Source organism: Megalopta genalis, chromosome 14 (genome assembly GCF_051020955.1).
Source record: "Megalopta genalis isolate 19385.01 chromosome 14, iyMegGena1_principal, whole genome shotgun sequence".
Taxonomy (NCBI): domain Eukaryota; kingdom Metazoa; phylum Arthropoda; class Insecta; order Hymenoptera; family Halictidae; genus Megalopta; species Megalopta genalis.
In genome coordinates, this window is record NC_135026.1 from 8,183,208 (window position 1) to 8,207,904 (window position 24,697).

The 24,697-nt window shown below is 36.6% G+C and overlaps 1 long non-coding RNA gene across 2 annotated transcripts; it reads right to left on the reverse strand.

Annotated features, from left to right (window-relative positions):
* Nucleotides 1-15,686: 15,686 nt before the first annotated feature.
* On the reverse strand, nucleotides 15,687-24,585 carry LOC117225710 (uncharacterized). 2 transcript variants are annotated; one of them, XR_013034831.1, is made up of 2 exons: nucleotides 24,036-24,585; nucleotides 15,687-17,531 (listed from the first exon to the last, which is right to left on the reverse strand). It is a non-coding gene; the product is annotated as an uncharacterized LOC117225710 (long non-coding RNA). The 2 variants fall into 2 exon arrangements; XR_004491577.2 differs by having other exon boundaries at nucleotides 23,611-24,585.
* Nucleotides 24,586-24,697: the final 112 nt, after the last annotated feature.

Sequence of the window (24,697 nt, forward strand, 5' to 3'; positions counted from 1 at the left end):
ACAGTGGAATATAGTTTGATCTTTTACCTTCAATTAAAAAAAAAGAGGAACGTGCCTGCGATTTTTCTTTGCAAAGTTACAGCACTTTGAAGTAACCCTTGTACTTACCATTAACACAATGGCCTAATTAATATTAATTGCTAATACTGCGTTTAATTGCTAATACTGATTTTAATTGGGTAAATTATTGATTTTCACAAAAATGCGTTAGAAACAGTGGTTCCTATTATGAATTTTGCATCTTTTTCATAGCACACTGAAGTTTAACAACCCCAGAGACATTATTAGCACCAATTTCCATAGTAATCGTGTAAGGTTATGAATTTTGGCCAGCTATATTGAAAAATGGACCATTGTGCCAAAGTGGTCCCGGTCCCAAAATAGCTGGCCCAAATGCAATTCTCGAAATACAACAGCGAAAATTACAATTTTTTACCGTAACGTGTGCAATATATGTTCAGAAAGACGCATTGAAGAATACAGCACCATTATCAATTCGAAAATCAACTAATTTAATATTAATATTATTATGGTAAATATAACTATAATATAATTATTATAATTATTTTTATATTAATATAATTTTATATTATAATTATATTTTTATATTAATATAATTATTATAATTATTTTATTATATTAATATAACTAATAATATTATTAATGTAAATATAATTAATATTATTAAGGTAAATATAACAAATACTATTAAGTTAAATATATATAACTAATACTATTAAGTTAAATATAACTAATATTATTATGAAATTGAAGATTTCACAATTCAAATTCGATTTTGAAAAATGGCAAACCTATTGCTTGTTTCATACTTTAAATTATTTTATCATTCCTATCATGTTGAAAAAGTGGAAGTGTAAAAGTAAGTTTTTGCGAGTATTTATCCTAGATAATAAAGGTGGAAGAGACATTTTCCATCGGGTCTTTTCCTTTCACGTCATCCAGCATCGCCGCAATATATCTCGCTGGAAAATACCATTACATTTCCATCATTAGCGCCCGCGGGTCTTGTTTGCAAGCGTAAAAATACGTCGCCACGTGCGATTTTATTTAGATCATCGAATTAACAATTTGCGCATTGTAATGTTCCCCGTTTCGCTACGAAGAACCGAGAGCTAGACGCTGGTGTATCTGGCCGGAATAGCTGGCCAAAAGTCGATTTCGTAAATCCTCTGTGAAATATGAACTGTTTCCTTGGTGCAGATTGCAAAGAAAACAATATTCCTTTTCATTTATTTTATTTACAATATAATTATATTTATATAATAATACAATTATATAATATAAATTTATTATAATAATATATTATAATATAAATTTATTATAAATATAATACAATTATATTTATAAATATTTATAATTTTTTTCCTCTGCAATTGTTCGCGAAATTGTCATAAATATCTATTTATATTGTACAATAGCTTGCCTAATAAATAAATAAATTAACAAGTAAATAAATAATTAATTAATGGCATCGTTTCAATCCGAAGTATTGTTATTCTCACAAAAAGACTCTGTTCAGGCCCCGATTAGGTCAGGGTTAGGTCAGAATTAGGTCAGGATTAGGTAAAGGTTATTTTCAGATCAAACACACGACCGTGTTTGGGGAAGATCCACGTGTAGACTAGGAAGCTCATAATATTCCTTTACACAGGTGGTACATATATGCAGAAGAATGCAAATAAATGAGTGCGAACTGGTCCTGCAAACATCCCGGGGCTCGTGATCACCGATAATGCAGCTAGCGTCATCCTGGTCATTGTTTGCGGTTTTTCTATGCAAACGGACGTGAATCTCGCGACTCGCGAGATTCGCATCTGCGCTGGAATGTACAAAAAAGTTGTAGTGCAAATATTTTTGTTAGAATCGATACTGGAAACGCGCGTCAGCGAGTGGCCTAGTAGCCTCCAGGGGTCAACGGACGTAACGAACTGCATTCAATTAGAGCAGAACAGCACAATTACGCAAGCCTAAACTGCTGGAAACCGTGTGGTATAGTAGCTGCAGCGCGTGTATAGCCTATGCTTGGTTAGGTGGATATGCGTGACCGCGCATGCGCCAGAGAAAAAAATACAGTTGCCGAATACCTTGGCCACACACGCGCAACTCTCGCGCAGTTCTAGTAATAAATAAGTTTATAGTCAATTGTATATCGATTATTAGTTCCACCGCACAATGGCGTAGACATGATTTCGTTCAGGGGAGGGCAAAAATGTTGAACGTCAATTATTTATCTTCTTATGTAATACACGAAAGAAATGAAATGAAAGTTTCGGCGATATCTGAACAAAATTTTTAAACAATGTTATATACAGGGTGCCCCAAAAGTCACGCGCGATTGCGAGTGGAAAAGAAGGTTTATTGGGAAGTAAGGTGTTTCTGAGATCATTTGAAGCAACTTCTTCCTTAGCGAAAATGCTATCTGCGGCTTCGTTTTGGAGTTATTAACGAAAAACTGTGACCAATAAGAGGCAAGCTCGACCGCCTTCCGAGCACGCCTCTCATTGGTCAGTGTTTTTCGTTAATAACTCGTTAACGACGCCTAGGGGAAAATTTTTGTAAAGGAAGAAGTTACTTCAAATGACCTCAGCAACCCCTCAGTTCCCGATACTTGATTGTTATTCCAACGTTTGAGGTTATGTTGCAGTAAGTTCGTTGTACTCGCCTCGACGTCAGCTAGAATATTATGAAGTGAAAAATATGCCTATATTGATGTATTTTAAAGTCGAGGTGTCTTCTATTTTTTATAAAAAAAAAGGTATTTTGAATCTCGAGATTTCATAGGCCATTTCTTAGTAAAAGAAGTGTTCTCTACATCTTGAACTTGAAAAATCAATTATTTCGTCGTGATATTCGATTTCTAGATCAGAGCGGATCGGCATAGCGAAAAAACACAAATTCGACCACCCAATCGAGAAAATTGACTCGCACGCGGCGCACGATAGTAAATTATGTGAAGTGCCGAATGCGGGTGGCTCGCGCGCCACTGGCATACTAATTTCTTCGCGGCTGTCGCGCGTCGCCGTGACTGGAAATACCGCGAATATTTTCGCGTGCGAATCGTAACGCTCGCGTGTCACAACCCTCGGCATCGAGTACAGTGATATTATCCGGAAACTTTCTCTCGGAAATCATGAGACTGTACTCAAAAAATGTTTGTAACTTGTTTTCTTTTCCTTTCTTCTTCGTTTGGAAATATCTGTTAATCGCAACGTTATTGTTTATAATTGTATATTTTGAAAATATCTTTTTGTCAAATTTAGCAAAAGGAAACTAAATTTCAAATTAATTTCAGATTAAAAAATTTAATTGGAAATCGGAAACTCTAAAATAAATAAAAAACGTAAGACTAGAATAAATTAAACACCTGAAGTTAAAACAAATAAAAAATCTAAAACTAAATCAAATAAACAGCGTAAAAATAAACTAAAGTTAAAACCCAGAACTAAAATAAATAAAAAACCGAAAACTAAAATAAATAAACAGTGTGAAATTCAAATAAAGTTAAAATCCAAAACTAAAATAAATAAACACCGTAAGACTAAAATAAATAAAAAACCTGAAGTTAAAACAATTAAAAAATCTAAAAACAAATCAAATAAACAGCGTAAAATTAAAATAAAGTTAAAACCAAAAACTAAGATAAATAAAAGAACGAAAACTAAAATAAATAAACAGCGTGAAATTAAAATAAAGTTAAAATCCAAAAACTAAAATAAATAAAAGACCGGGAACTAAAATAAATTTAAAACTCAAAATTAGAATAAATAGAAAATCTGGAACTAAAACTAGAACAAGGCGCGTAGAAGTACCATAAATTAAAAACCTAAAATTAAAATAAATGAAAAGACCTAGAACTAAAATAAATTAAAAGCCTGAAACTAAAAATTGGAAACCTATTTTCAATTTTAAATGAAATTTTAAAATTTGAAATTTACAAAAAATTGATCGTTTCCTCTTTGTTCCTCTGTTTGCATTGTTTTTTAATCGATTTCTCTAGACGCATTTGCATAACAAATGAAACTACCCCGCGATTTCCTACGGAAAAATCAAAACCACGTCCGTCGTTAGCAGAACACGTGCTGCTACAATCGGTAGCCACACGTTCTCGCGTGTATCGAAACATAAATATACGCGATTCGTAATCTCGGCCACGTTCGCGTTCCATTTTAGGCGTTGCAAAACAATAGTAAATTTGGCATGCCGAGCGGAGAGCCGACGTGTAAACAACTGACTGCCGATTTTCGTCGCGAAAGGAGTAAACAATACTTCTAACTTCTAATTTGGTTAATATTTATAAGAATCTTTACGATAGTAATATTCTGTTTTCAATGTTCGAAAGAACGATCGCAGTAATTCTAGGTTAGATCTTCTAACTGAGAACTTGCAAAAATGTATGATTTTTTTAATATACAGGGTGTTCCAAAATTATGGTATTTCTGGGAAATAATGGATTCCTGAGGTCATTTGAAGAAACTTCTTCCTTTACAAAAATTTTCTTCGACGCATCGTTAACAAGTTATTCAGGAAAAACGCCAGCCAATGAGAGGCGAGCTCGGCTGACGCGAAGCGGCTGAGCCAATAAGTGGACGAACCACAGTTTCGACCGTTGGCTCGGCCGCAGTGCGCCGGCGGAGCTTGCTTCTCATTGGTCATTGTTTTTCGTTAATAACTCGTAAACGAAGCCGCGGATTGCATTTTCGCTAAGAAAAAAGTTACTTCAAATAACCTCAAGAACCTCTCGTTTCCCGGAAATACCATAATTTTGGTACACCCTGTAGAATAGATTTCTGCCAATTTAAGCCAATTTTTGCTTCAGAAGCTTTCATCAAATGTTCCAATTTTCATTTAATGCACGAAAACTATACAAAATTATGTTACTTCCGGGAAATGGGGGGTTCCTGAAGTCATTCGAAGAAACTTTTTTTCTTAATGGAAATGCAATCCGTTTACGAGTTATTAACGAAAAACAGTAACCAATGAAAAGCAAGATTTGCTGGTGCGAGGCGACCGAGCCAATGAGTGCAACTGTGTTTCGTCTGCTTATTGGCTCCGCCGCCACGCGACAGCCTCGGCTCGCCTCTCATTGGTCAGTATTTTTCTTGAATAACTCGTTAATGATGCGTCGGAGAAAATTTATCTAAAGGAGAAAGTTACTTCGAATGACCTCAGGAACCCCTTATTTCTCGGATGTAACACAATTTTGGGACACCGTGTATCTCGATTTTTCAGACATTTCTGTCCTTAGAAATATTGTTATGCGCGAATGAAATTATTAATTTAATAATGTCTTTTATGAAATAGAAAGAGCTGTTTTTAACTGCTAATTCTCTGCAACACTTCTAATGGGACACCCTGTACATACAGCTTTTAGCATCGTTGAACAGGAATCGGGCGATCGAAGAAACGGTCCATTAAGGTCTGTCAATTCCTGTTAACGCTTCGACTATATCGAATCTCACGTTTCTGGCAAATCGTTAAACTACGGAGACATTCTTCAGGGTGATGAAGACGAGCCGAGTCGAGCCGAGCCCAACCGGCGGCCGTCTAATGACCCCGGCAACTTACCAAATTTCTTGTCGCGGGAAGGACATGCGCGTATCTTGTGATGTTCGAAAAGAGTTGTCGCTGTCTAACGTTTTTATCGGAAGGTTGATCTTGTCGCGGAGCAAGGTACAACTACATATTGCGTAACCTACTATTGCTTATTTAAAAATTTCACATACTTAATACCTAGTGTGATATACTGTAAGAGGAGGGGGGGGGGGCAAATACAGGGTGTTCCGACAGTCTGACGAATAAATGTTTCCAACAAAAGTGAATCAGTTTTTTAGTCAGCTACGGATTGCAATACAAAAAGTTTCAGGAAGAAATGTCTGATTCGGGAAAACCAAGGTCACCTTCATTTTTTAAAATTGCATGGTATATTTTTTACTCGATATTATCGTAGCTCGCGTCAAGACGAATTCAATGACCTGTTATACCATGACCTCCAGATGACCTTGCCATGTTTTCGTTGAGAACTGTTTCAAGTTACATTGTACCAGTTCGAAGTGTGAAGGTCATTCGAAGGTCATGGTATAACAGATCGTTGAATTCGTCCTGAGACGAGCCACAATAATATCGAGTAAACAGTATACCATGTAATTTAAAAACATGAAGGTGACCTTGGTTTTTTCGAATCAAACATTTTTTCCTGAAATTTTTTATATCGCGATCCGTATATAATCAAAAACTGATTCACTTTTGTTGGGAACATTTATCTGTCAGTCCGTCGGAAATGCTAGAAAAACTGTGGCGACAATCACGTGGAACGCCTTGTGGACACCCTTTGAAACTCTTTGTAGCTCTTTGAAAAGTGGCCGGAAACGACTTGGATTCTTTCATATAAACTATTAAAGAATCATGGCCTCGACAACACGTTGCAGGGCCACTGGGATCGGGTTGTTGCATCTGGTCTGATTTTTGTATTAATTTCTGTACTCAGGGTCACTTCGAGATCATAGGTCGTCGAACTCGTCCCGGAGTTAGCTGCTGTACAACGAGAATCGATGTGTAAAACGGTGTTATTGAAAGAAAGATGACCACGAAATGACCTTGTAAACCCGTTGATCGGAAAATTGGCTGAAAGACGTCGTCGTACCTGCCGACTCCTTCGCACAATATTATTTCACTTCGGCGACTTCACACTCTCCTTTATTCCAACGAAGATGCTATTCGAGTGATTCACCCTGTATGTATATCTACGCGACTTCCGAAAATTTCTGGAGACTAATGGTAACTCCCGGTTGACAAATTTCTTTCGCTTTATAATTGCAGGAGCATCCGCAGTCTACCGATCGCCGAGCATCAACAAGCACAACGCACCCAGTTCACCCATGCCTCGGGACCCTGCAATTCTGACGTGACCATGAGCATTAAATAAGTCCCGCGGTGCATAATGGACCATTCTGCCCGATTTCGATGGCCAAAATTATTTTTTTCGCTTGACCCGGCCAAAATCTGTCTACTAACTTATTTATTATATTTGAACTTGGGAAAGATAATTATAAACGTATACAAATAATTACGAATTAAAAATAATTGTAAACGAATAAAAAAATGATAAAAGAATAAAAATAATTGTAAACGAATAAAAAAAATGATAAATGAATAAAAATAATTGCAAACAAACAAAAGAAATGATAAATGAATAAAAATAATTATAAACGAATAAAAAAAAATGATAAATGAATAAAAATAATTGTAAACACATAAAAAAATGATAAACGAATAAAAATAATTGTAAACGAACAAAAAATAATTATAAACGAATAAAAAAAATCATAAATGAATAAAAATAATTGTAAACACATAAAAAAATGATAAACGAATAAAAATAATTGTAAACGAATAAAGAAATGATAAATGAATAAAAATAATTGTAAACGAATAAAAATAGTTATGAGCGAATTAAAAATAATTGTAAACAAGTAAAAATAGCTACGAACGAATTAAAAATAATTGTAAACGAGTAAAAATAATTATAAGCGAATAAAAACAAATTACTGGCAAATAAAAATGGCTAATAAATTATTCAAAATGTTATGTTCGTTATTTAATGGATTCGAAACGTGCTCGCCAAAATACGATATTTCATTGTTTCTTATCCCATTTGTAGAATTGTCATGAAATAAATTTGTATGACATCCAATTAGTCCCAATCGCACGCGACTCGCTAATTCGCCGGCATTTGCCCGATGACCCCCTATTGTCGCGCGACAGCTATTGGACTATGAACAAATAAATGCAGCAAATAAATAAATAAATTTCGCGGACGTTGTGCCACGACATGCAAAAGGCCATTGTCTCCGGCCGCGGCCGCAGAAGGACGTCAAGGTTCGGCGCAGTCCACCTTGCGGTCGATTTTTATACGAAAGGTTTCCGCGGTCCGATCAACTTGCATGCGTCTGTCCAGTATATATGATAATCACGCGCCGAATGTTAATATGCGAAATTAATTGTTGCATGCCGCGAAATCGATCGCGGGTCAATCGATTGAACCCGTACCGGACAGCGATAATTATATATATATAAATTATATTCATTTATGTCAATCGCTGCAATTCTTTTCACTGCGGCAACCGAAACGTTGCGATTCTTTGCTCCAAATATTAATCATGATTTACCGCACCGACTAATCACCGATTTCGATGATCTTGGAACATATTGTCGAGAACAAATATTTTCCGGCCGGATCTGAAATATCGTTTAAAATTCATTTCTAAAAAATCATCATGTTTCTTAAAATTCGCATAACTTTCAAGGTTGCAGGTAGTTGCACTTGAAATTGACATGTTGATGTTCGCAATTGTTTATATTTTTATACGGAACAAGTCCCATGTTGAACACTTCAAAACATTTTTAGAATTTTGTGTGTGTGTGTGTGTGTGAATTACCATGCTTCAAAGTGACATCCGTCAATGAATTGATTGGAATGATGAAAAAGGATTGGACGAATCTGTTAATTTTTTAACCTGAGTCTATACCGAAAATTTAAGCATTTTAAGCAAAATTTCATGAAATTTTTATCGACACTTAAAAAGATAGTTTCACCTTTCATTTTTATGCATACTAGTCGATTTACCGGTTTCTCGTTTTACAGTTACAAGAATTACGTTGAAAGTGATTGAATACAATTACATTATCGTTGCAAGCACTATTACAAATACTGTGTGAAAATCTAAACAAAGTTGATCTTCTCGCTTTCATAATAATTTGATTTTCAATTTTTATTGTTATAAAGATTGATAATTATAAGAATTATGGAAACTTGGAAATAACTGAATAAATTGCATTATTATTAACTATTTGTTCTATTCTTGAAATCAAACTGAAAATCCAAGCTAAATTGAACAACTTTTCTTGCAAATATTTTCTTGCCGGATTTGAAAATCGATCGCACCGAGTACTGCGGGCATATGTTTCTTAAAATTCGCATAACTGGTTAGGTTGCAGGTAGTAGCACTTGAAATTCGCATGATGTCCTTCGCAATTAATTAAACTTTCATGCGAAATAAGTCGCGTGTCCAACACTACGAAACATTTCCTTGAAATCGTTCTCAAAATTTCGTGAACGGTTTTTAAAAGTTCGGGTCTGGATTAGATTCCTGGATTTAGGTTCCTGCGACGTTTCACTTCATTTCTCACCTTTATCTAAAAACCTACCTGATCAAAAGTTCGCCAAACCATTGGCCAATTTTATATAATATTCACTGACTCAAGTATCTTTTTACCCTTTACCTGTTCCGGATTAACGCAGCGGCGACACTAATCAGCTGCGTTTGCGGCATACGAGAAAGTTAACGATTTCGAAGTGCGAACTGGACGAATCTTATTACATGCATGCCTTCTTGGATATCATTTATATACTTCGCTATTTCGAAGTCGCTAAGTGTTCGACACAGGAAAATATTATTGAAATATTTCGTTGCCACATATTTCAATTGCACGTATTCGTTTAACAACAGATCTTTATGAAAAATAAAAATTGTCTACATCAATTATAAGAAATCGAAAACGAATAAAAATTTTATTCGTTTCTTCCAAAAATTTCATTTACATTTAGCTTTTCGAACAATCTCTTTTATATTCAGTTTTTCAAACAACTTCTTTTGCATTTAGTCTTTCCGATCATTTGTCTTGCGAGAGAGAATTTACAAGAGAAAATTGCTTCTTCAACCATTTCTTCTACGTTCGCTCTCTTAAATAATTTCTTTTACAATTTAGCTTTTCTAAACGACAGGTTTTCTATTTGATTTTCAAAACAATTTCTTTTACATTTACGCTCTCAAGTAATTTATTTTACAATTTAGCTTTTTTCCAAACAATTTCTTCTGCGTCTAACTTTTCGAACAACACCGTTTGCACTTTCAGTGATCGATTAAGTGAAATTGATGTAAAAAGTTTGCTGAAATCTTCCAGTCGAACATCGTTTCCCGCGAAAATTTATAAACATCACTTTTCCCTATGTTTCCGGATGGGGGAAATTTAGCTTTTCTAAACGATTGATTTTCTATTTGATTTTCAAAAAAATTTCTTTTACATTTACGCTCTCAAGTAATTTCTTTTACAATTTAGCTTTTCCAAACAATTTCTTCTGCGTCTAACTTTTCGAACAACACCGTTTGCACTTTCAGTGATCGATTAAGTGAAATTGATGTAAAAAGTTTGCTGAAATCTTCCAGTCGAACATCGTTTCTCGCGAAAATTTATAAACATCACTTTTCCCTATGTTTCCGGATGGGGGAAATTTAGCTTTTCTAAACGATTGGTTTTCTATTTGATTTTCAAAACAATTTCTTTTACATTTACGCTCTCAAGTAATTTATTTTACAATTTAGCTTTTCCAAACAATTTCTTCTACGTCTAACTTTTCGAACAACACCGTTTGCACTTTCAGTGATCGATTAAGTGAAATTGATGTTAAAAGTTTGCTGAAATCTTCCAGTCGAACATCGTTTCTCGCGAAAATTTATAAACATCACTTTTCCCTATGTTTCCGGATGGGGGAAATTTAGCTTTTCTAAACGATTGGTTTTCTATTTGATTTTCAAAACAATTTCTTTTACATTTACGCTCTCAAGTAATTTATTTTACAATTTAGCTTTTCCAAACAATTTCTTCTACGTCTAACTTTTCGAACAACACCGTTTGCACTTTCAGTGATCGATTAAGTGAAATTGATGTAAAAAGTTTGCTGAAATCTTCCAGTCGAACATCGTTTCCCGCGAAAATTTATAAACATCACTTTTCCCTATGTTTCCGGATGGGGGAAATTTAGCTTTTCTAAACGATTGGTTTTCTATTTGATTTTCGAAACAATTTCTTTTACATTTACGCTCTCAAATAATTTCTTTTACATTTAACTTTTCCAAACAATTCCTTCTACGTCTAACTTTTCGAACATCTTTTGCACTTTCAGTGATCGATTAAGTGAGATTGATGTATAAATTTTGCTGAAATCTTCCAGTCGAACATCGTTTCCCGCGAAAATTTATAAACATCACTTTTCCTTACGTTTCCGGATGGGGGAGAAGGTGAAAGGGATCATGGGGAAGCCCGGCTACGGGCGACGAAGGAAACAGGTCTCCTTTGTCCGCGTCGAAGGCAGCATCCGCGGCCGCTCGGCCTCCGGTACACGGCGATGTAACCATCGCGAGAGCGAGAGGTCATCGAACGTACAACAAAACGCAATCACCGCCACAAGGTCACCGTTGTCGGCCGGAGACGAAAAACCACAGCGTGCCGAACGCGGACGGCCGAGCGACGACAGCGCCGCCGCCGACGGCGACGGCAACCACGCAACGATGACAGCAACTACGCGACGGAGGGAAAAAGGGACGCGTCGGAACACGCCTACTCCGTTATTAGATGAGTTTCGAGGCCTTGGGAACTTCCGACTACAAGTTATCCGATTACGCCGAAGCTGCTGGGCTCCGGCTGCTAATCATTTAAATTGCCCGACGACGCGCGCGCTTCGTCAACTTTTCTTCGATGCAGCGAATTCGCTTTCTTCGGATTCAATTGTTTCAGCGTTCTTCCAAGCTTTGATTCTTACAGTACAGCAGGTCGTTGAATTCGTCTCGACACAAGCTAGAATATCGTCGAGTCGAAGATATGTGTTAACTTTTAAAAAATCGAGGTGACCAACATTATTTGAAAAAAAATTGTTTTTCTCTGAAGCCCTTATACTCTGATATGCGGAGAAGCGAATACTGACCAACTTTTCTTGGAAACATTTGTTTGTCGGATCGTTAAAAGTGTCTGAAATATCGTGGCTTGTTTCGAAATTGGATGCGAGCGCGCCGGTAGTCTGGAACGCGAGATTTGTGGCCAAAAGTAAATGTAGTTTCTATAATCGAGATGTATCGAAGAAAATGATACTCCTTCGGATTAGGCGATTTCTAGTCTTTTACGTTAAAAATAAATGGCGCGGGGGCCATCACTTTGACCCATGCGATCGCCAATAAACTGAATTTGGAACTGTCACGTGACGATGCGTGGGTCAGCTGTTATGTCACGACGCATCCTCACCACTTTAGTGTCCTCTTATCCCAGTAGAATATCTCCGAATCGCGCTTTTCTCAAAAAAAGAAGTCTCCATATCGACTTAGAACCAGCGAAATGTCCGAAACTCTTGCGAATTGTACCGATGCTACCGTGCCATCATTTTGTTCCATGTCAAAACAAGTCCGAAACAGAACGTGACGCACCCGAGACGTGGTTTCCAGTTCGGAGATAACGAGGAGCAGAGCGCGACGCAGAACGCTTCAAAGGAGATCGGCACGCGCGGCGTTCCATGTAGGCCTGTGATGGCCTCGACTGACCTTGAGAACTCGAGAGATACTCGAAATACATCACAGTCGAATGTATCGCCTCAGGTGGTCGAAACATCGTGGGACAACGCCTTGGACTTTCACGCGTGACGAATGACCGGAAGCACTGTCGCTCTTGGAGCTCGTATCTCAGCGTTCCACAGTCGAACCATTCGATTCTCGTCCATGTCGAACTATTGGGTTGGCAACTAAGTAATCGCCGATTTGTTCAATGAAATGAAAAATTATTTTTTACTTGGAACGAAGTTTAATCTGTAATGTATTTTCCATTTTGTTCGATGACCTCTTGCCATCTCTCTGACAACTTGAAAATTCCACGCTCGTAGAAAGTCTGATCCTTTTCGGCCAAAAACTGAGTTAAGTGAGATTTTACAGCGTCATCGTCATTAAAAGTTTTACCACGAAGGGAGTTGTCCAGGGATCGAAATAAGTGGTGATCCGATGGCGCGAGATCAGGGCTATACGGTGGGTGTAACATCAATTCCCAACCAATATCCATCAATTTTTGCCGAGTGGACAAAGACGTGTGCGGCCTAGCATTGTCCTGCTGGAAAATGACACCTTTACGATTGACCAATTCTGGTTTTTCTTGACCTTTTCCTTGACCGCTGCATTCAATTTGCCTAGTTGCTAACATTCACGGATAATAAAAAATAACATAATAATAATAATAATAATAATTTTATAATATAACATTTAAGGATATCATAAAAATGGGAGTGAGAGACATCTATAACTGAAATCGGCAATTACTTAGTTGCCAACCCAATATAACGTAGTGGAGCCAATTACTGCAGCAAAATGAAAGTCTCGCCGCGACTTTTTCCAAGCGTCAACGTACGCATATTTTTCGGATCGCAATATTCTAGCTGGCCTCGAGGCGAATTCAACGAACTTGCTGCAACATAACCCCAAACCTTGGAATAACATTAAGGTAATTTTGTCCGCCGAAAGGGATTTCCAGACCGTTCGGCACGATTAGCACGATTTCTCACACATTCACCCCGTAACATTCTTTTGTTATATTTATTTGTATTAATTCTTGTTCACATTAAGAATGTTAAAGTATATATTTTTGACTCGATAATATTCTAGATTGCGTCGGGACCAATTCATTGACCTGCTGCATATCATAACCTTAAACCTTGAAATAACGATGAAACGATGTTGGCCAGCTGAATCGAATTCCAGATCGCTGTGCGATTGAGGAGTATCGAACGGTCTTGGGGACCTTGTCGATCTGGCATTTCCATAAAGATTGTTACTCGACCGTGTACAACCGACGACTTCGGCCCACGAACATTGCCAATGGTCCTCCGTTTTCGAGATAATTTGGCTTCAAGTTTCTTTAGCAGCATTTGTACGATTCTGTTATAAGTACTATAGGTCCCAGTTTCGAATCTTTCTGAAGATTTATTTTCTTTTTTTTAATTTTTGGAAGAAGAAAATATTTTATTTTTTTTTATTTGAATTGAATTACGATTCCAAACAGGACCTGTATATTCGTGGCAATATTTCCTTCAGTGTCGTCTGAAGGTCATCATGTAGCAGGTCGTTGAATTCGTCTTGGCGTCGCCTACGCTACTGTGAAGTTAAAATCACCTAGTTTCATTTAAAAATATAACGGTGACCTCTTTTTTAATTGAAAATCAATTTGTTTTTAAGTTTAAACAATTGCAATTTCTTGTCGGTTAAATACTGATTAACCATTAGAGCTCTATGGACGCATATATGCGTTTGGCGAAAGTCATCCGCGTAGCCTAACGCCGCATTTATGTGTTTTCTCTAAGTCATCGGCCTGGACTAAGGACGCATATATGCGTTTGTCGATTTTTTCAATCAATATGCAGTTATTTTCGTGTAAAATTAATACAGGGGCACCCGTATCGGTCTATGTATTGATAGTTGTCTTGAAATTTTTCACACACAATTAAATTATTAATTCCTGTGTGTGTTGTAAATATCAAATTAAGTTTTTTAGTTGATTGTAAAATTTAATGTTTTAAATTGTTAATGTTTATATATACATAATCTTAATGCTCAAAAATAACAGTCTTTAATTATTTAACCTTCTGCAAAAGAATCACTATAATTTATTACTGTTTGCGCCTTGAATAGTCACTTCAGTGTGGCAAAAAAGTTTCGGCCAGGAGTATTCAGAGCTCAAAAGGTTAACTTCGATAGGGAACATTTTTTTGTCAGACCATCGGAAGGGGTTGAAAAATCGTGGAAACTAATTTGTGCCTCATCCCGTATCCGTCGGATAGATCGAACGAGTTTCAACAACGATAATTTACAGTATACATGTTCCCGATCGATTGCTTGTTTGGTCTTTTGCGACAACGAATTCGCAGCACCGGAGTGTTTGCTTTTCGAATCAGCGTTGTGGCTTGAATATGGAAGAGGCAATTGAGTCTGTGCTCGACAGTGTTGCCCAGTCCCGGGCACGCAACACCGGAACGAGCTCGGAAGCGTCGCGAACTATTGTAATTTTGTCTGTTTAACCCGAGAAAGATAACCTACGTCGCAGAGGCGCCTGCGAAGACTGTTGATTTTTGTTAATTTTTCATAGAGGTCTAGTGATTTAAGTTTAAAATTACTTAAAATATAAAAAAATATAATATAAATGCATTTTATTTTTACAATAATGCCAAACCTTTAAAATGACTAGATTAACTTAAATAAATATCCATTGTTAGTATAAAATTGACGCCTTAGAAAAGCATGCGCCTCTGAAGCGTATGGTTATCTTTTACGTACGTTGTCATATGGTTATCTTTCTAGGGTTAATCGAGAGTAGTTTACGCGGTGATTGCCATTCGGTGGGACAGGCGGTTCTTGTTCCTGTTTTTCTTATACATGTCTTGGACGACGCGATTGGCGAATAAAAGCTTTTTGCCGAAACTATTATAGAACTGGTTTAAATGAATTACTGACTACTAACTATTACGACGATTGCGCTACTGTTCGACAGGTGTAAAATTATCGCTTTGAAAAAACACGCTAACGATTTCATTTCTTTCGTCGAGTTCAGCCGCAGGTGGAAATAAATTGTCAAATGTTTTTGCGATACGAATCAATGTGTTAATATGCCATGACATCAGAATTGAAACGAATTTAAAAAAAAATTCAACACGAAAGGCTAAGAGTAATTGAATAAAAACTTTATGAACAAAATTGGACAAAAAGATTAAAAGGAAATTGGAAAACAAATTGATGAACACAATTACTACGCTAATTCTATAATGTATACTCATTTATAGTACGAAAAAAAGTCCGCCATCCGAGTAGTAATATTACAACAACAGAATTAGTTTATTAATACACATGACACTCAGTTACATATTTAATTATTGAGACTAAAAGTAAGTAATAATTACCAATTGATAATTAACATTGCGGTAAGAACGTTAGACAACAACGACTAATTAGAGGTACTGGGATTTCAACATTCGAAAAATCTGCATTGGACGCATTGAAGGAAAAATAATCCATCACTTTTCGCTTGTTTTACCGAACGCCGTCTTTATTTAGAACAATGTGTTTTGGCACCGAGCGCCGGAAGTGACAGTTTGAAATGATTTGCTGTTTCACACGATTGCGTTATACAGAAAACATGAGTCGACAACATTTTCTGCTTAATGAAGCTGCGCCCGACAATAAATCTAATCGAGCGTGTAAAAATTCTGTCGCGACCGATTGTTTCGGTTACGATTGGCGTGTAACAAACGTGTCGGACGCAAGGATAGGCGATCGAGGATTGGCGTTCAATGCGACACCGCGAGCAGCGAAAGATAAACATGCAATTAAGGAAACTTAATTTTCAGTACTTGTCGTCTTAGTTTTGTAATTCTAGCATCGATGGATAGCTGAGTTTCTTCTGATTAAAATGAGTCCAAACACGATAGAAATCGTACCACGTTCACCGGAGATTTTATTACTATATACCGGGTGGACGAAGTAACTCGATCGCTTTCCGTATTTTAGTTGTTCTTGCGAAAACGTCAAAGCAAAATATTTTCTTGATGATTAATTACCTGGTAATTCAATGGATCTTGGCGCTAGATATTACGTTATAATGATCAAAATATCATTTTTAAAACAAAAAAAATGAATACATTAAAATTGCGGAAAGCGTGACTTGGGACAAATCTTCTGTCCGTCATAACATTGAAATAGAACATCTCTTTGACATTTGTGCGTGTTATCTAAGAACAAGTAAAATATCGAAATTGATCAAGTTATTTCGGTCACTTAGTATATTGTAACGAGGTCTTCGTGGTCCGATCACCGTCGTGTTTGGGCTCGTTTTAGTCAGAAGAATCTCAGCTATCCATCGGTGTTACAATTACAAGCGTAAAATGGACATTACTGAAAATAAAATCCTGACTTGTTCGAATTTCGTAAAAATCGTTTAAGCTATTGACAGATGAATTACGAGATTGAATTAGTGATTTAGTCGATTATGAGACAAAAAGTTGCACCCGGTCAGTTGCGTGAATATTCCGTGACGGCGGTTTCTTCTCGATAAATCGATTGCGTAGGTGACTCGGGTAAATCAACGATAATATCGCTATCCTTTCAGCGGTGGTCCATCGTTAGCATGAGGGTACTCGTCAGGCGGACAGTCGATACATCGAGCACCATGAATAATTCACCGTTGACGAGTACTTATCGAGATACGTGGCTCGCATTAATGCGGGACGAGTCGAACACTCGGCCGATTCCAAAAATTGACGCATTTCGTCGGGACTTTGCTCAATGAATCCGACGTACTCGCCGGCGATTGTTGCGCAATCGGCACACCGACCGGACAAATGTTTCCACGGAATGCAACCGTGTAGGAAAATTCGTGTCGCGTCTCCGTAGCACGGCGAGTAAGCAAGGGAGTATACCAATATAAACTTTCGCGCGTGCGCGCGCGTTTTACTTCCCTTGAGATTTTTCTGTGATGTAACTGTATACCAATTATCTATAACAATTTTCACATTTACAAGGTTTATTTATTTGCGTTCAAGAAACATTTAACAATGTTTTGGACTAAAAGAGATGAAGATTGGTGGCGTTGGCGACTTTGAAACGGTAGTTGAATTTCAAAAAACCCATGGCGATCATGGCTGCGGCCATTTTGTTTATCTGAAATGCAAAAATGTGCGAAGGTTTTAATTAGTTTGACTATGCCAGATACTAGAACAAGATTTTTAAACATCTTTATTTAGATCAAATTTACGACAGAAAATTCGTATCAAAGTAAAATAGTGTAAACAAAAATACAATGTTAATAAAAATTTATAAATGCATTTGTGATAATAGTGAAATTTGTGAATACCTTTAATTACATCCAGCTTATAACATAAAATTTGCATGAAAGTGAAATAGTGTAAACAAAAATACGATGTTTATAAAAATTTATACATGCATTCGTAATAATAGCGCAATTCATTTGCAAATAATGGTACTATTCCAGTCTCAAGCGCAATTGATCTAATCGAAAAAATCAATACATTCATTATAGCCAGATTTCGAGGAACTCGACTGTTTGTCTATGATGCAACGAAAACGCTAGAGAAAAATGCATTGCACTTGTTAGAGACGTCAGCTCCGTTAATTAGCACCGTTAGATGGAATTTCTGAGCGCAGCATCCCGCGTGCCAAAAAATATGCCTCTACGCACGATCCTTAGTCGTCGATTTGTCGTTGAATACGTTGACAAATTTCGATGAAATCTGACGATGCTTTCGACCGGATTTTCAATCAGTGGTTTGTCATCGGTCGGCGGATCTTTATGCAAAATAAATAGTGTCCGAATCGCTTAAAATGAACGAGATTTGCATAAAAATCTATTTCTTCCTTTGACGATCTGAACGAATGGCGAAGAATGTAGGCACTATCTTAAATTCTTTCAATGCCTTCGTCGCTCGGAATTTCACGTGGCCGGATTGTTTTCCGAAAGGACACGCATCGTAGTCGAAAGTCGCCGATAAAAAGTCGTTCGGTGACGTTCGGAAATCTCGATTGAGGTTATTTGCCCGAAAGAACACGGCCGAGAAAAATTCGATTAAAAATTCGACGATAAAATTCGCCATTATCGAAGCCAGTGCCGAAAATGTTTTCCCGATGTACACGAATCGCGCGCGAGAGAAATTCGATAAAATCCGCCGCGATTTTTAATCAGCGATTCACGATCGAACCGCCGATCGAGTGTTTTCAAAAATGTTTTCGCTAGGGACACGAATTTTACCGGAGCGAAGCCTTCGATAAGCTCGTTTGTGACGTTTCATGACAGTCATGATCGGGAATGTTTGTCCGAAGGGACACGAATCGTGCATGGAGTTCATCGATATAATTAATCGTTGCAACAATATGTTATCGAATAACGATAATTTCTTCAACTGCAGACGCAAAATTAATTTTTGAAAGGTTCGAAACCTCGGGACACCGCACTTTAGCATATCTGCTTCATTCTTTTCGATATACTAAACAATGACAAAGAGATGAAAATTAACAATTAAACACGAAGAAATTGTTCGAATTGTTAACATCGACGTCGCGTTCGAAGATGAAGATCGCCAGACCTCGATATTCACCTTTGAGGAAACGCCGAAACTATTTTGTCCAGCTAGAACGTGTTCTCGGCCCAGCGTGGTCTGCTCGTCGCGGTCGCTAGAAAAACGCGTCCCGATTCGCGGAATGCCCGAATCCACGGAGCAGTTACGGTTCATTGATAGCGCCGAAAGAGTGCGGCCGGCCTAAGTGTCACAAGGTCATGAGGGCCAATGTTACTTGCGCGGTTGCACTGGAATGGAAGGTGATCGTTTTGTGCACCTCTCGCGAAGGCGAGCCGGTTGCTCGCCGGCTGCAGGAACGCGTCGTTCACCGGCAAGGTCGTGCGCAAGCAGCATCCAGATGCTCGTTCTGACCGACCAACGAATCCTCAACTACGGCCCCGCGTCAAATATTGCATTATGAAACAGGCCCGGGCAAGAACGGGGACACTCGGCCGAGTCCTAATTAACTATACCCGCGAATCCGCTGATTACGATCCAGCTACCTTTCGTTCAACTTTTCGGAATATGTTACAAGGAGACCGCGAAATCTTTGCGCCATCTGACACCGAAATCGATAGCAATATACAGCCACCCGTGATTTTGTCCTCGCGAATCGATCGGAAACTGAAAATTCTACTTGCAAATAATCCACGATGTTGTTTCCGCTTGAAGTCCATTTCCGAGAATGTGATATTCATCAGTCGTTTTATTGGTCATGCATATAGGTTAATCGACAATCAAATTAGAATAAATTAAAAATTATAAATGTGCAAGCGTCATAAGCGTTGTTCCTTTTAAATGGGTCTCCCGTGATATAGGTAGATACAAAAAAAAGTATAAATTGTAAATTAGCGAGCCTTATGAGTGTAGTTAGGTACAAGTTAGATCTGTGTCAGGTCTAGATTAAATGCGGATTAGGTCATCTCTATTTGTTTTAAATAGATCACCGGTTATATAGATTTATCGTTACTGTAATTATAGAAGAATCCTAAATTATAGATATTTAGTACTATAGAGATTTATAAGTATAGTTAGGTTCAAGTTAGGTCTGTGTCAGGTCTGGTTTAAATCTAGATTAGGTCTTCATTATTTGTTTAAAATAGATCACTCGTTACATAGCTTTATCATCACTGAAATTATAAAAGAATTCTAAACCATAGATTTGCGAGATATATAAGTATAGTTAGGTCCGAGTTAGGTCTGTGTCAGGTCTAGGTTAAATCCGGATTAGGTCTTCGTTACTTGTTTAAAATAGATCACCCGTTGCATATATTTATCTTCACTCAAATTATAAAAGAATTCTGAACTATAGATTTGCAAGTTTTATAAGTATAGTTAGGTGCAAGTTAGGTCTATGTCAGGTTTAGATTACGTCTGCATTATGTTTTCATTGTTCGTTTTAAATAGGTTACCCGTTATATAGATTTATCGACACTCGTTCCAGTATTTACTTTCTCAAGAATCATGCAAAGGACGAGATCATGCGTACCACGAATTGTCGATTACAAACTACGTCAACGAATAATTTTAGCAATGATCTTCATGTACGATTCGTGTTCTTCCGGGTAAATATTCTCAATCATGGCTGTCAAGAAACATCAAACAAATTTATCAAAGACGTTCGAGGAGAATTCGTTCGTGTATCTTGTTGAAACATTCTTAAAGCGGACGATCAGGAATTCAATGACGAAATCAATGAGATTAGGTACGCAATAATCAATTTCTGATTAAAATCGGAAAGGAAACGTTGTCTACCGTGCTCAAATTTTCGTTTTTCGTGTTGTCAGAAATTAGAACTTCGAATTTCTGTTTCAGAAACAAGATTAAAGAATGATGTAAAACGTGTATAATGTAAAGGGTGCACAATGTAGATAGTAATGTGAGATAATGTGTGATACACAAAATATGCAATGTAGAAAATATACAACGTAGAATGTGCACAATGTAGAAGGTATACTGTGTAGAAAATGTACAATATAGAAAGTGTACAATGTAGGAAATGTACAATGTAGAAAATTGCAATTCAGAGAATTTACAATGTAGAAAGTTACAACACAGAAAATTTACAATGTAGAAAAAAATTACAATTCAGTGAATTTACAATGCAGGTAATTACAATTCAGAGAATTTACAATGCAAATAATTACAATTCAGAGAATTTAGAATGTACAAAATTACAATTCAGAGAATTTAGTTGACAATGTAGGAAATGTACAATGTAGAAAGTGCACAATATAGAAAATTTAGAATGTAGAGAGCACACAATGTAGAAAACGCAGAATGCAGATAATGTATAACGCAGAAAATGTACGGTACAGAAAAGCTGCAATGCAGAGAATGTACAATGTAAAAAGTGCAAAGGGTAAAGAATTTACAATGTAAGGAATGCAGAATGCAGATAGCGTATAATGTAGAAAACGTACAATGTAGTCGGTTGACAGTGTTGAGAATGTACAGTGTAGAAAGTGCATAATATAGAAATTATACAACGTAGAGTACGTAGAATGTATATAGTGTATAATGCTGAAAATGTAGAATGTAGAAAATGTGTAGAAAATATACGGTGCAGAAAGTTCATAATGTAGGAAATGTCCAATGTAGAAAATTGCAATTCAGAGAATTTACAATGTAATGAGTTACAACTCAGAAAATTTACAATGTAGAAAATTACAATTCAGAGAATTTACAATGTAATGAGTTACAACTCAGAAAATTTACAATGTAGAAAATTACAATTCAGAGAATTTACAATGCAGGTAATTACAATTCAGAGAATTTAGAATGTAGGAAATTACAATTCAGAGAATTTAGTTGACAATGTAGAAAACGTACAATGTAGTCGGTTGACAGTGTTGGGAATGTACAATGTAGACAATGCATAATGTAGAGAATTTACAATGCAGTAGCATGCAACGCAAAGGATACACAATGTAACTATTGTACAGTATAAAGAATGCACAATGTGGTTAGCATACAATGTGGATAATTTACAATGTAGATAGACATAAATGAATATATGTAGAATAAGGAAAGAGGTAGCAAATCTCGAAGATTATCTTCGTCGACAATAAATTGATAACAGAAATCATGATTACGTCCGTACATAACTGTTATCAAGCAATTACATAATACTTCGCCGTGGCAGTGGCATCTAATGGATTATGTCATATGGCTGCGAGTCAGACTTAACTAACGTCCTCTCTGTTTTCCTAGTTTTAACGCGTGTTTGGATAGTTTAGTACACTCCCTAACAAAAACATAGCTCACTCTAAGAATTACTTAATCTTTTTTTATCGAGTAATGTGAATTAGGTTTTGTTTTTGCACATTCTTCTAAGTGATATGCAAATATTGCAAATAATTGAACAGAGAACAACGTAAATTTGTTTTTAGGCAAGAAATCTGAACAAACGACGAAGTTTTGGTTAATGTTCAATGTTTAATTATTCTTGGCACCCGGTTGACATTTAATTAACACAATTATTTTTCTTGGCAAGGATTTTTAGATTTTTTGACAATATTTTGTTGCTATTGTTTCACTTTTTAAGACCATTGACATTTTCGATCTTCTCTTAAGCCGTGGTGATTACTATGAGAACCCATAATTTACGTCGGGATCTAATCGCTTCGGTCAGTAAATATGATTATTCGACAGTTTTTATCCGTCCGTACATATTTTTCATCGGACAGCAAACAACGAACTTATCGTCGCTCCTTTGACCAAGTTTTACGTCGTTATTTCCCACGTTTGAAATGTTTACACTTTTTTTCAAATACCACGAACAGTTTTTAAATTGATTATTAATCTAATATTTCTTCGCACAATTTGCCTTGCAGATGGCCTCGAATTTGAAGCCGTTCGTCTTGTCGTATCTTCGCAACCGACACTTTTCTTCTTTTTGTAATTTTCAGGTTTTTAAGAAATTGATAATGATTTTCGATTAATTATTTTCACTATCTTTGTAATCGCATGCTTTCTCAAATTTTAATATCGCCGGTATTTAATATTAAATTCTTTGCGTTATCAACAATTATTACTATTATTATTATTAATATTATTTATGATATTAAATTTTTGTGCAATATTTATTTATGATATTAAATTTTTGTGCAATTTATTTTTGATTAAATTTGTATAGAATTTATTTTTTATTAGATTTGAGTAAAATGCATTTTTAATTAAATTTGAATAACATGTATTTTCAATTAAATTTCAATAAAATCTATTTTTAATTAAATTTGAATAACATGTATTTTTAATTAAATTTTAACAAAATTTATTTTTAATTAAATGTCAACAACATTTATTTTCAATTAAATTTCAATAAATATCTTTATTTATATTTTTAATTAAATTTAAATAACATTTATTTTTAATGAAATTTGAACAAAATTTATTTTTGATTAAATTTGATAATTTTATGTTGCCATACATTTGGAAAACTTTGTTTCACACTGAATGTTGCGCAATCAGTTGCTCACAACTGAAAGATGTTTATACCGCTATCTCTTTGCCAGGGTACACAATGTTTACGTTCATGCTTGTAGAATGTCAGAACAGCATTCGAAGCGACATCGACACATTGAACTTGCAATCATGTTTGCAGCTAATGATGCATTCGTGTTATTTTATAACACGAAATACAGTGAAACTTCGATTATACGAACATCCGATATACGTCTTCTCTATTAAGCGAACACATTTCACAGGTATACAGGGAGACTAAAAGATCGGTGTACACTTTTTAAAACGTGACAAAATTTACAAAATTCCATCAAACGATTCAATTTCTATTTTTAACTGAACTTCGAATAATTTCTGCAAAAATTGCAGACGATCGGAATGACGAAGAAGCTTCGTTGGTTGAGTGTACCAGAATAATCGATGTTTATACGAAAGTTTAAACAATACTGTTCCCATACTGAAAAATTCACTTAAATTCGGTTGACGTCAATCACCTCCAGCAAACAATAAAGCTTTATAATGTTTATAATTGCAAAATGAGAATCCAGCCGTTCAACTGGCACGCACATAAATGAAAGATGAAGCTATTTTTCCAAGGTTAAACTGCTCGAATGTTCGTTACACTCACAACGTAAAATGTCGAGAGATTTGACCAATTCATTTTCGTCATTCCAACCAGCTCATTGACGGACGTCACTTTCAGGCACAGTGATTGACGCGCACATTCTATTCTAAACTTCGAGAATGATTATAAGGAAATGTCTCGAAGCGTTGACCACGGGACTTGATCCACATGAAAGTATAAACAATTGTGAACATCAGCATGCGAATTTCAAATGCTATTATCTGCAACTTCGAGAATTATGCGAATTTTAAGAAACACATGCCCGCGCGGTACTAGAACGTTCGCTTAGAAGATCGCGCTAGAATTTAAATAGAATTTAAATGTTTGATGGAATGCGTAACTGTTTAACTCGTCGAAAACTTCGCACGTGGATCGGTAATGCACGCGCGATCTATAGATCGTCCGCGGTACTGGGCTGGTTAATCGCCGGATGGACCGCAACGGTAAATTCGATCGGTGGCGGCCGGGTCGAGTCCGGCGATCGAGTAAAGTTGGAAAAGTCGCGTGATCCTGGCACCCCACCGCGGCGACGACCCTTGGACGATCGAGAACGATCGACACAGGACCCAGAGGATCGACAATTGGTCCCCGGGAGCGGTGGTGGGGCGCCGGCGCGGCGACGCGTGCACCGGCACAGGTGTTACGAAGCGTTATGCCGATATAAA